Source organism: Oncorhynchus mykiss, chromosome 22 (assembly GCF_057628025.1).
Source record: "Oncorhynchus mykiss isolate SJ-2025 chromosome 22, ASM5762802v1, whole genome shotgun sequence".
NCBI lineage: Eukaryota > Metazoa > Chordata > Actinopteri > Salmoniformes > Salmonidae > Oncorhynchus > Oncorhynchus mykiss.
The window spans coordinates 23,817,825-23,831,113 of NC_143043.1; positions in this window are offsets into that span (position 1 = coordinate 23,817,825).

Here is a 13,289-nt window from a genome sequence, read left to right on the forward strand (position 1 = left end):
CACGGCTTCCCTGTTCCCTCTATTGCTGCCCCCTGGACCCTATGATCACTTGGCTACATAGCTGATGCCTGCTGGACTGTCCATTAATCACGGTACTTCATTCTGTTTATTTTTATTTTTTTACCCTCTCTGCCCATTCATCTCCATTTTACCTGTTGTTGTTGTTTTAGCTGATTAGCTCTCCTAATGAACACCTGTGATTACTTACTTCAGCCTCGCTGAATGTCTCTCTCAAATGTCAATATGCCTTGTGTACTGTTGTTTAGGTTAGTTATCATTGTTTTAGTTTACAATGGAGCCCCTAGTTCCACTCATCATACCTCTAACACCTCCTTTGTCCCACCTCCCACACATGCGGTGACCTCACCCATTATAACCAGAATGTCCAGAGATACAACCTCTCTTATCATCACTCAGTCTCTGGGCTTACCTCCACTGTACCCGCTCCCCACCAGACCCCTGTCTGCACATTATGCCCTGAATCTATTATACCACGCCCAGAAATCTGCTCCTTTAATTCTTTGTCCCCAACGCTCTAGGCGACCAGTTTTGATAGACTTTAGCCGTACCCTCATCCTACTCCTCCTCTGTTACTCGGGTGATGTGGAGGTAAACCCAGGCCCTGCGTGTCCCCAGGCACCCTCATATGTTGACTTTTGTGATCGAAAAAGCCTTGGTTTCATGCATGTTAACATCAGAAACCTCCTTACTATGTTTGTTTTACTCACTGCTTTAGCACACTCCGCCAACCCTGATGTCCTTGCCATGTCTGAATCCTGGCATAGGAAGGCCACCAAAAATTCTGAGATTTCCATACACAACTACAACTTTTTCTGTCAAGATAGAACTGCCAAAGAGGATGTTAAGATATTTTATCAAGGTTTAAGATAAATGATTAAATAATTCTACCTAGAAACTTAACCATTAGGATTAGAGGTTATGTAGCATGAACAAGGAGTAATTAAAAATAATAAACACAGCTCCAACTAGGTTGAAGGGGAGAAGAGAGGAATGCATGTGTGTGCTTAACGAAAACAAAGAGGATCCTTAACCTATGTTTGAACCGACCCAGCTATAACTCTATGGGTATAAAATAAGACAACGAGAGCCCCTCCAGGTTTTCCGTATCTGGGGGAGACTGGAACTGTCAGCTAAGTGGTAATAAACTGTGGTGAGATTTCAGGAGATAATCCAGGCATTATGTGTAATGTATGTTTGTTAGTGGGTTGGAATGGACTTTTGATTCTGCGTTGTCTTTGTGGTATATAAACTGATGTACATGGTATTTTAAGTATAGTGCTCTCGAGAATAAACGCTATTGGCTAATTTTGATTGACTGGTCTGTGCTTAATAGAGTGTTTTTCATCTATAGAGTGTTTTAAATTGAATTGGTTAATGAACACATAAGAACTAAATGCATCTAACAATTTGCTCCTTCGAACCGGATCTCAAGACCTGCCTCTGTCGTTCCAAGGAACTGCTGAAAACTGTGCACGGGCGGATCCAGGATCCGTAAGACAAAGACCTGACCTCTGACTTGAGGGTTTATTTCAGGCCAGTGGTGAACTGGTACATGACAGAGGTGACGAGATTCAACCTACATTGCTTTTCCCAGTCTTCAAGTTAAGGTCGGTAATCTTTATTCTCGAATTTGGGGGGAATGATTAAAGATATCTTTGATTTGATGTTCTAAAAATGCTTAGAATTGATCAATAATAGGAGGTTGAGCATTCCAAACAGATTCACGAGGTTTCTACTTGGTAGTTTAACTTGTTATGCCTGCAATCCCGCTAACGGGAAAATAGAGGGCGCCAAATTCAATCCACAGAAATCTCATAATTACAATTCCTAAAACATGTGTTTTCTATCATTTTAAAGTTAATCTTGTTGTTAATCGCACCAAAGTGTCTGATTTCAAATATGCTTTTAAGCAAAAGCACTACAAACGATTATGTTAGGTTTCCACCAAACCACAATAAGCACAGCCATTTTCCAGCGAAACATAATTCACAAAAAGCAGAAATAGAGATAAAATGAATCACTAACCTTGAATTATCTTCATCAGATGACACTCATAGGACTTCATGTTGCACAATACATGCATATTTTGTTTGATAAAGTTCATATTTATATAAAAAAAATCTGAGTTTACATTGGCGTATTAGATTCACTAGTTCCAAAAACATCAAGTGATTTTGCTTAGCCACATCGTTTCAACAGAAATACTCATAATAAATATAGATGATAATACACATGGAATTATAGATATACCTCTCCATAATGCAACCGCTGTGTCAGATTTCAAAAAAAGTTTACGGAAAAAGCAACCCATGCAATAATCTGAGACGGAGCTCAGAACAGTAGCCAAATTAGCAGCCATGTTGGAGTCAACAGAAACCAGAAAATATATGATAAATGTTTCCTTACCTTTGATGAACTTCATCAGAATGCAGTCCTAGGAATCCCAGGTCCACAATAAATGCTTGATTTGTTCAAGAATGTCCGTTATTTATGTCCAATTAGCTACTTTGGTTAGCGCGTTTGGAAAACAATTCCAAAGTCACAAAGCGCGTCCACTATAACGTGACGAAATGTCCAAAAGTTCCGTAACAGTCAGTAGAAACATGTCAAATGATGTACTGAATCAATCTTTAGAATGTTGTTTACATATATCTTGAATAACATTCCAACCGGAGAATTAGAATGACTTCAGATGACCGGTGGAACGCAGGTCCTTCCCCTGTGAACGCGCATGGTGAAAGCATGGTCAACTCGTGGCAGTGGTGACTATTTCCTGTCTCATTCGACCCTCCTTCACATTAGAGTCATCAGACAAAGTTCTATTGACTGTTGACATCTAGTGGAAGGCGTAGGAAGTGAAAACGTATCTATATCTCGCTGTAATTTCAATGAGAGCTTGGTTGAAAATCTGCCACCCTCCAAAAAAATACAAGCAGGAAGTGGAATTGTTCAAGTTTTTGCCTGCAATATGAGTTCTGTTATACTCACAGACATAATTCAAACAGTTTTAGAAACTTCAGAGTGCTTTCTATCTAATACTAATAATAATATGCATATATTAGCAACTGAGACTGAGGAGCTGGCCATTTACAATGGGCACCTTTTCATCCAAGCTACTCAACACTGCCCCTGCTGCCATAAAAAGTTAACCAAAATCGATAGGAAGAAAGGCAGGTCCGAAAAGACCTGAGGTAACGTGCACTACCACAAATAAAAAGTAACGGAAGGAAGGAAGGACGGGATATAGTAGGTGTTGTTAGATAGGACGGTCGTTTAGTACAAATAGGACAGCCATAAATTTAAAAGACATACCTAAATAAAGTCCTAATACCTAAATGTCCTATATGTATAGTGATAGATATGTTAAAATAGGTAAGGATATAAACTAGGCTTGATGAGAAAGGAAGGTAATAATATGTGAACAGGATAACTTAACCTAACCAATACTAAAATAAATTAATATCCAAACAGGAGGAGAGGGAAACCTAATCTAGAGGAGTGAGATAAAAGCCAAATCTATAGACAAAAGGTTTCAGGAAGGAGAAACAAAACTATAGTAAAAAAGCACAAACATAGATCATAGAAGCACATACACCTAGATAGGGAAAATAAGCATAGTAACTACAAAGTTAACTAGCAATGGGCAGTAAATCCTCAAAGGAGGTCCCGGAATTAACGGGAGATGAGAAATTATGCAGGGAAGAGATAAGAGAAACACCTATGTTGGCCCGACATGGAGGAGTAAGTACGAATTTGACGGACTTTTAAATATAGAAAAACTGGGATCAATGAAAACAAATAAATAGGGTTTGTGGGGACAAGGTAGAGAAGCAACGGACAGAAGGGCTCGACACTGCTCGTATGTGGTTAGCCGAAGCGAGGAAGGGACCTAGGAGAGAAGAAAAACACAGAAAAAAAATAGATAGAAAATGTTTTAATTGCGATGAGACAGGACATGTCGCCCGGGTGTGTAAGGTTCCCTGTAAACATTGTGACCGAGTAGGAGACAACCACCGAAATTACTGAGTAGCGAAAGGGTGAGAGTAAATTTAACTTCATATGGCTGCAGGGGCAGTATTGAGTAGCTTGGATGAAAAGGTGCCCATTGTAAACGGCCAGCTCCTCAGTCTCAGTTGCTAATATATGCATATTATTATTAGTATTCGATAGAAAACACTGTAAAGTTTCCAAAACTGTCAAAATATTGTCTGTGAGTATAACATAACTGATATTGCAGGCGAAACCCTGAGGAAAAACTCCATGTTCCATGGCCTTCCTTTTCTGGATTTAAAGGGAAATGAACCAGATTCCTTTTCCTATCGCTTCCTCAAGGTGTCAATAGTCTTCAGATATAGTTTCAGGCTTTTATTTTGAAAAATGAGCCAGAACGATAACATCGGGCCAAGGGGTCACATGAGTTTTGCTTGCGCAACAGAATTTGGACAGCCATTGTTTTCCCCTCTCCTACTGTGAAAGACATTTGCGGTTGATATATTATCGATTATATATTTTAAAAACAACCTGAGGATTGATTATAAAAAACATTTGACATGTTTCTGTGGACATAATGGAAACTATTTTTGTCTGCGTTGTCGTGACCGCTCTTTCCTGTGGATTTCTGAACATAACGCGACAAACAAATGGAGGTATTTTGGATAGAAAAATTATCTTTATGGAACAAAAGGAACATTTGTTGTGTAACTGGGAGTCTCGTGAGTGAAAGCATCCGAAGATCATCAAATGTAAACGATTCATTTGATTGCTTTTCTAATTTTCGTGACCGAGCTACCTGATGCTAAATGTACTTAATGTTTTATCGTGCGATCGATAAACTTACACAAACGCTTGGATTGCTTTCGCTGTAAAGCCTAATTTCAAAATCTGATACGACAGGTGGATTAACAAAAGGCATCTAGTGTTTTCCTATATTGCACTTGTGATTTCATGAATATAAATATTTATAATAATATTTATTGTATGTAGCGCTATTCTATTTAGCGGTTGCTGATGACACTTATCCCGATAGGGGGATTGCAGCCGTAACAGGTTAAAGAAGGATATCAGCAAGGGAAAAATGATGTGCGTGTGAGATATGTTTATTAACCTCGTGAACCTAGGGGGCACTATTTTTATGTTTGGAAAAATAATGTTCCCAAAGTAAACGGCCTATTTCTCAGGACCAAATGCTAGAATATGCATATAATTGACAGATTAGGATAGAAAACACTCTAAAGTTTCCAAAACTGTCAACATTTTGTCTGTGAGTTAAACATCACTGATATTGCAGGCTAAAACCTGAGGAAAATCCAATCAGGAAGTGCCCCTGTTTTTGAAACCTCTCTGTTGTTATGCATCCCTATTGCCCATTTAAAGGGATATCACCAGATTCCTTTTTCCATGGCTTCCCTAAGGTGTCAACAGCCTTTAGACATAGTTTCAGGCTTTTATTTTAAAGAAAGTGTGAACGACCACATTGCGTAAGTGGATAGGTGGGAGCTATCAGAGTGAGTTGTGCGCAAAAGAGAAAGGCGGCCATTGTTACTCCCGGTCCTAGTGAAAAGCCAACTGTCCCGGCTGATATTTTATCTAATAGATATTTGAAAAACACCCTGAGGATTGATTATAAAAAACGTTTGACATTTTTCTGTGGACATTATGGATATAATTTGGAATTTTTGTCTACGTTGACGTGACTGCTCTTTCCTGTGGATTCCTGGGCATAACGCACCAAACTAACGGTATTTGGTGCGTTAGGTATTTGGTATTTGGATATAAAAAATATCTTTATGGAACAAAAGGAACATTTGTTTTCCATTTTTTTATTCAAATGGGATGGAGTAGAACAGCAAACACACACATGGCCACTGCGCCTGCTACTCCTCTCTATTTCCATATGAAATAGCCATTGGGTGCTGTTCGGGGGAGGGCAGGCCCACAACAATGGCTGGAGTTGATTGGAACAGCACTTCACCTTAATGACTGTTCCCTCTGCTCTATACAATACATACAGTGCCTTGCGAAAGTATTCGGCCCTCTTGAACTTTGCGACCTTTTGCCACATTTCAGGCTTCAAACATAAAGATATAAAACTGTATTTTTTTGTGAAGAATCAACATCAAGTGGGACACAATCATGAAGTGGAACGACATTTATTGGATATTTCAAACGTTTTTTAACAAATCAAAAACTGAAAAATTGGGCGTGCAAAATTATTCAGCCCCCTTAAGTTAATACTTTGTAGCGCCACCTTTTGCTGCGATTACAGCTGTAAGTCGCTTGGGGTATGTCTATCAGTTTTGCACATCGAGAGATTTTTTCCCATTCCTCCTTGCAAAACAGCTCGAGCTCAGTGAGGTTGGATGGAGAGCATTTGTGAACAGCAGTTTTCAGTTCTTTCCGCAGAATCTCAATTGGATTCAGGTCTGGACTTTGACTTGGCCATTCTAACACCTGGATATGTTTATTTTTTAACCATTCCATTGTAGATTTTGCTTTATGTTTTGGATCATTGTCTTGTTGGAAGACAAATCTCCGTCCCAGTCTCAGGTCTTTTGCAGACTCCATCAGGTTTTCTTCCAGAATGGTCCTGTATTTGGCTCCATCCATCTTCCCATCAATTTTAACCATCTTCCCTGTCCCTGCTGAAGAAAAGCAGGCCCAAACCATGATGCTGCCACCACCATGTTTGACAGTGGGGATGGTGTGTTCAGCTGTGTTGCTTTTACGCCAAACATAACGTTTTGACAAAAAGTTCAATTTTGGTTTCATCTGACCGGAGCACCTTCTTCCACGTGTTTGGTGTGTCTCCCAGGTGGCTTGTGGCAAACTTTAAACAACACTTTTTATGGATATCTTTAAGAAATGTCTTTCTTCTTGCCACTCTTCCATAAAGGCCAGATTTGTGCAATATACGACTGATTGTTGTCCTATGGACAGAGTCTCCCACCTCAGCTGTAGATCTCTGCAGTTCATCCAGAGTGATCATGGGCTTCTTGGCTGCATCTCTGATCAGTCTTCTTCTTGTATGAGCTGAAAGTTTAGAGGGACGGCCAGGTCTTGGTAGATTTGCAGTGGTCTGATACTCCTTCCATTTCAATATTATCGCTTGCACAGTGCTCCTTGAGATGTTTAAAGCTTGGGAAATCTTTTTGTATCCAAATCCGGCTTTAAACTTCTTCACAACAGTATCTCGGACCTGCCTGGTGTGTTCCTTGTTCTTCATGATGCTCTCTGCGATTTTAACGGACCTCTGAGACTATCACAGTGCAGGTGCATTTATACGGAGACTTGATTACACACAGGTGGATTGTATTTATCATCATTAGTCATTTAGGTCAACATTGGATCATTCAGAGATCCTCACTGAACTTCTGGAGAGAGTTTGCTGCACTGAAAGTAAAGGGGCTGAATAATTTTGCACGCCCAATTTTTCAGTTTTTGATTTGTTAAAAAAGTTTGAAATATCCAATAAATGTTGTTCCACTTCATGATTGTGTCCCACTTGTTGTTGATTCTTCACAAAAAAATACAGTTTTATATCTTTATGTTTGAAGCCTGAAATGTGGCAAAAGGTCGCAAAGTTCAAGGGGGCCGAATACTTTCGCAAGGCACTGTATCTGCTTATTTTATGTGATGATAAAAGGCTCATACAATACAAATATTTTTTTAAATGTTTTCTTTCACAGTGATAGCGACTCCGACTGGGAGCCCCCGGTGCCAAGCTGCCCGCTCTACCTCTGCCCCCTCTACTCCTGCCTCCAGTGGTGTTCATATGCCACCGATCATTACTGCAGGCATGATTGTGCCTCAGGGCCAAAAGGGCACAGCATGGAGATGTTGTTGTGTTCTGTGTCACATGACCTGCGCCACTTGTTCAGTTTGCCTCTGCTTTACATCAGAAAGAGACTGCTATTGGACATGGCACAGGCAGCAAAATATTGTGTAGAGGACTTCCAAAGGGTGTACTGTTTTTTTAAATATTTATTTAAAAGAAAAAATTTAAACACGTTTTTTTGTGTGTGTGTTAGAATTACTTTTTGATATGTTGTATATAGTTATTTGCACTGTTGTATATAGTTATAGGTCATTTCACCAATTCGGCCACTTGGGTACATTTGGGCAACTTGTGTGGGACACCTGGGTGACTTCATGCTAAATGTCATGTAGCTCACCCATTCCTGAAGTTATCAGTCTGAAACTTTGCACACCTACAGTTGCCCTCTTGTGTTATCCAAAAAACTATCTCCAGCATCCTATCTGACTGTGTGTCTATTCTAGTACATGTGAAAGATGATGCTACAACAATAAAAAACAGAAAACGTATGCTCTTTCTTTCTATTTCCTTCCACCAGATCTACTGTGTTATATTCTCCTACATTCAATTACCATTTCCACAAACTTCAGAATGTTTCCATTCAAATGATACCAAGAAAATGCATATCCCTGCCTCTGGGGCTGAACTACAGGCAGTTAGATTAGGGTATGTCTTCAGGCGGAAATTGAGAACAAGGGATGCAGCCATAAGAGGTTAATCTGTGAAAAACGTCTGAGGAATCCTTCTGTATAATGAAAGAAGGTTGCTGCTATATCTGTATCTTTTGAGATGAAGATCTAGCTAGGCTGGTAATTTAATCCAAACCAAAAACTAGATTCCTGTGTTCTATACTATAAGTTATCAAAAAAATGTTTATTAAATACAATGCTCATTAAAAACACTTAAAACAAATAATTATGGATAATTTTGCAGGAGTAAACTACCAAGCCTGAAACTAGATTCCATGGAACATCAACATGGTTTGTACTTACTTTTAGGCATACAATGTATACAATCAATCACATATATCTAAAATTCATTTGAAACAACTTGATGTAAATCCCATTAAAATAACAACCAACACAAAACATTTAGTTATTTCCGATAACATTTTTTAATTTCTTACCCCACACAGAATTCCTGCAATGTCAACAAAACAAATCTGTTCCTTCTGTCACAGTAAATGTATAAGTCAGAGCCTTGTTTTGTCCCAGTTTGCCCAAACAATACCATACTAAAATTACTCATTTAAGTGCCGGTCCCTGAAATAGATTTTCTGTTGGTGGAATAAGGCTGATTGAATGTAGATCTCCATTGGCATCTTCTAGTGCTGTATTTATTGTTTGTTTTGGGTAGGTTATTTTTTTCAAGCAGGAACCTATTACCTGTGCTCAAAGAAGAAACCTATTTTCCATATACAGTGCCTTGCGAAAGTATTCGGCCCCCTTGAACTTTGCGACGTTTTGCCACATTTCAGGCTTCAAACATAAAGATATAAAACTGTATTTTTTTGTGAAGAATCAACAACAAGTGGGACACAATCATGAAGTGGAACGACATTTTTTGGATATTTCAAACTTTTTTAACAAATCAAAAACTGAAAAATTGGGTGTGCAAAATTATTCAGCCCCCTTGAGTTAATACTTTGTAGAGTCACCTTTTGCTGCGATTACAGCTGTAAGTCGCTTGGGGTATGCCTCTATCAGTTTTGCACATCGAGAGACTGAATTTTTTTCCCATTCCTCCTTGCAAAACAGCTTGAGCTCAGTGAGGTTGGATGGAGAGCATTTGTGAACAGCAGTTTTCAGTTCTTTCCACAGATTCTCGATTGGATTCAGGTCTGGACTTTGACTTGGCCATTCTAACACCTGGATATGTTTATTTTTTAACCATTCCATTGTAGATTTTGCTTTATGTTTTGGATCATTGTCTTGTTGGAAGACAAATCTCCGTCCCAGTCTCAGGTCTTTTGCAGACTCCATCAGGTTTTCTTCCAGAATGGTCCTGTATTTGGCTCCATCCATCTTCCCATCAATTTTAACCATCTTCCCTGTCCCTGCTGAAGAAAAGCAGGCCCAAACCATGATGCTGCCACCACCATGTTTGACAGTGGGGATGGTGTGTTCAGCTGTGTTGCTTTTACGCCAAACATAACGTTTTGCATTGTTGCCAAAAAGTTCAATTTTGGTTTCATCTGACCAGAGCACCTTCTTCCACATGTTTGGTGTGTCTCCCAGGTGGCTTGTGGCAAACTTTAAACGACACTTTTTATGGATATCTTTAAGAAATGGCTTTCTTCTTGCCACTCTTCCATAAAGGCCAGATTTGTGCAATATACGACTGATTGTTGTCCTATGGACAGAGTCTCCCACCTCAGCTGTAGATCTCTGCAGTTCATCCAGAGTGATCATGGGCCTCTTGGCTGCATCTCTGATCAGTCTTCTCCTTGTATGAGCTGAAAGTTTAGAGGGACGGCCAGGTCTTGGTAGATTTGCAGTGGTCTGATACTCCTTCCATTTCAATATTATCGCTTGCACAGTACTCCTTGGGATGTTTAAAGCTTGGGAAATATTTTTGTATCCAAATCCGGCTTTAAACTTCTTCACAACAGTATCTCGGACCTGCCTGGTGTGTTCCTTGTTCTTCATGATGCTCTCTGCGCTTTTAGCGGACCTCTGAGACTATCACAGTGCAGGTGCATTTATACGGAGACTTGATTACACACAGGTGGATTGTATTTATCATCATTAGTCATTTAGGTCAACATTGGATCATTCAGAGATCCTCACTGAACTTCTGGAGAGAGTTTGCTGCACTGAAAGTAAAGGGGCTGAATAATTTTGCACGCCCAATTTTTCAGTTTTTGATTTTTTTTAAATGTTTGAAATATCAAATAAATGTCATTCCACTTCATGATTGTGTCCCACTTGTTGTTGATTCTACACAAAAAAATACAGTTTTATATCTTTATGTTTGAAGCCTGAAATGTGGCAAGAGGTCGCAAAGTTCAAGGGGGCCGAATACTTTCGCAAGGCACTGTAAATGAGGCTATCGTTTCTCAGCGCACTCTCTATTTGTCCTGCTACAGTGTTGGGGGAATCTGAATGCTCAGGGGGGTTTTCTCAACCAATTGGCCAACGGCGACCTACAGTAGCTACCGACCAAGCAAAACTGAAGCACTTAAGAGCTACAACCTGGGGTTTGATCCCACAACCTGGCCGTGACCGGGAGTCCCATAGGGCGGTGCACAATTGGGTTAGTGGAGGGTTTGGCCGGAGGGGGCTTTACTTGGCTCATCGCGCTCTAGCCACTCCTTGTGGCAGCCCGGGCGCCTGCAGGCTGACTTCGGTCATCAGTTAAACAGTGTTTCCTCTGACACATTGGTGTAGCTGGCTTCCGGGTTAAGCAAGCGGGTGGTAAGAAGCACGGCTTGGCGGGTCATGTTTCGGAGGACGCATGACTCATGACATTTGCCTCTTCCAAGCCCGTTGGGGAGTTGCAGCGATGAAACAATATCACGAAAAAGGGGGTGAAAATTTAAACAACAAAAATAACTAATGCATGAGAGCTGATATTGACTTTCTATTTTGAATTGTGGTCTAATTTCCTTGTGTCGAAGGTATCTTACATTAGGGCAAAATCTACAAACACCAAGTGGTGCACCAAATTGTGCTCCCCTTTGACAATAGCTAAATAAGTTGAGACCAAGACTAACTACCTCACCCAAGTGACAAATCAGGCACTAGTACTCTGTTTGAGCAGACATCACCTCTGCAGTCTCAATCCCATCTTTCCCACTTGTGTGTAAGTGGTCTGGTTCCAAATTGTCTTGAGGACTATGTCCTCACTTGTCAAGAGGACTATGTGACCATGTACACACAGACATTGATATTTTCTGGTGGCTTCAATTCTCCTGAAGGACAGAAATAGCCCAGAGGTAGGAAAAAGGTTTCCTTCTACTTTTTTCGTACAAGTTCGCAGCATGTTGCATACGTAAAAATATTATTTGTGCGGGGGTTTGTCAGACAATCACCACTGTTGTCTGGCAACGGATAACTCCTGTTGAAAAAGCATTGGCTCCATCCGGAATTCTTGGGAAAAAATCCCTATGTGGCTAATGCTGGCATCATCACCTGTTGTCTGTTTGACATAACTTTCTGATGCGGTATCACTTCCCGATGGAGACCTATGCCTCGTCCCATTCTCCTGTTTTGCGGTCTCTGAACACATGTTTGAAAAAGTTTCTGGTGGGGGGAATGGGTAACTCCAATGAAAATATGGACTTATGAGTAAAACTACAAGGTGTGAAGACTGTTTTGCATGTCAGTCACATCCCATACCTAACAATGAATTATACAAAGGGTGATTTGGAATTCCCATTGTTAGAGCCTATCGTGCCCATGATATACTAGACAACATACACATGGCCGGAACACTTGTAAAAAGTGTCATCTTTTACGTCAATCCCTAGCAACACACTACTACTTTTAGAGATCCACTGTCCAGCCATGCAATTTACAAACTTGATCTCCACCGTAAAAAGTATCTCGACATCATCTCTGACCCTTGCAACATTGTTGCAATATTAAAATATAAAAATTAGATCTGGAACACAGTGGCTTTGCCTCCTGGCTATGTCCACATCACAGCCATGATAGAAATGTCATAATAGATGGCCTCATGTATGATTGTTTAATTGATTGCCCTCCACAGTTGAAGTCAGAAGTTTACATACACCTTAGCCAAATACATTTAAACTCAGTTTTTCACAATTCCTGACATTTAATTGTAGTAAGTTAGGGTCACCACTATATTTTAAGAATGTGAAATATCAGAACAATAGTAGAGAGAATGATTTATTTCAGCTTTAATTTCTTTCATCACATTCCCAGTGCGTCAGAAGTTTACATACACTCAATTAGTATTTGGTAGCATTGCCTTTCAATTATTTAACTTGGGTCAAATGTTTCGGGTAGCCTTCCACAAGCTTCCCACATTAAGTTGGGTGAATTTTGGCCCATCCCTACTGACAGAGATGGTGTAACTGAGTCAGGTTGTAGGCCTCCTTGCTCGCACACGCTTTTTCAGTTCTGCCCACAAATGTTCTATAGGATTGAGGTCAGGGCTTTGTGAATACCTTGTCAATACCTTGACTTTGCTGTCCTTAAGCCATTTTGTCACAACTTTGGAAGTATGCTTGGGGTCAATGTCCATTTGGAAGACCCATTTGCAACCAAGCTTTAACTTCCTGACTGATGTCTTGAGATGTTGCTTCAATATATCCACATAATTTTACTTCCTCATGAAGCCATCTATTTTGTGAAGTGCACCAGTCCCTGCTGCAGCAAAGCACCCCCACAACATGACGTTGCCACCCTCGTGCTTCACGGTTGGGATGGTGCTCTTCGGCTTGCAAGCCTCCCCCTATTTCCTCCAAACATAATGATGGTCATTA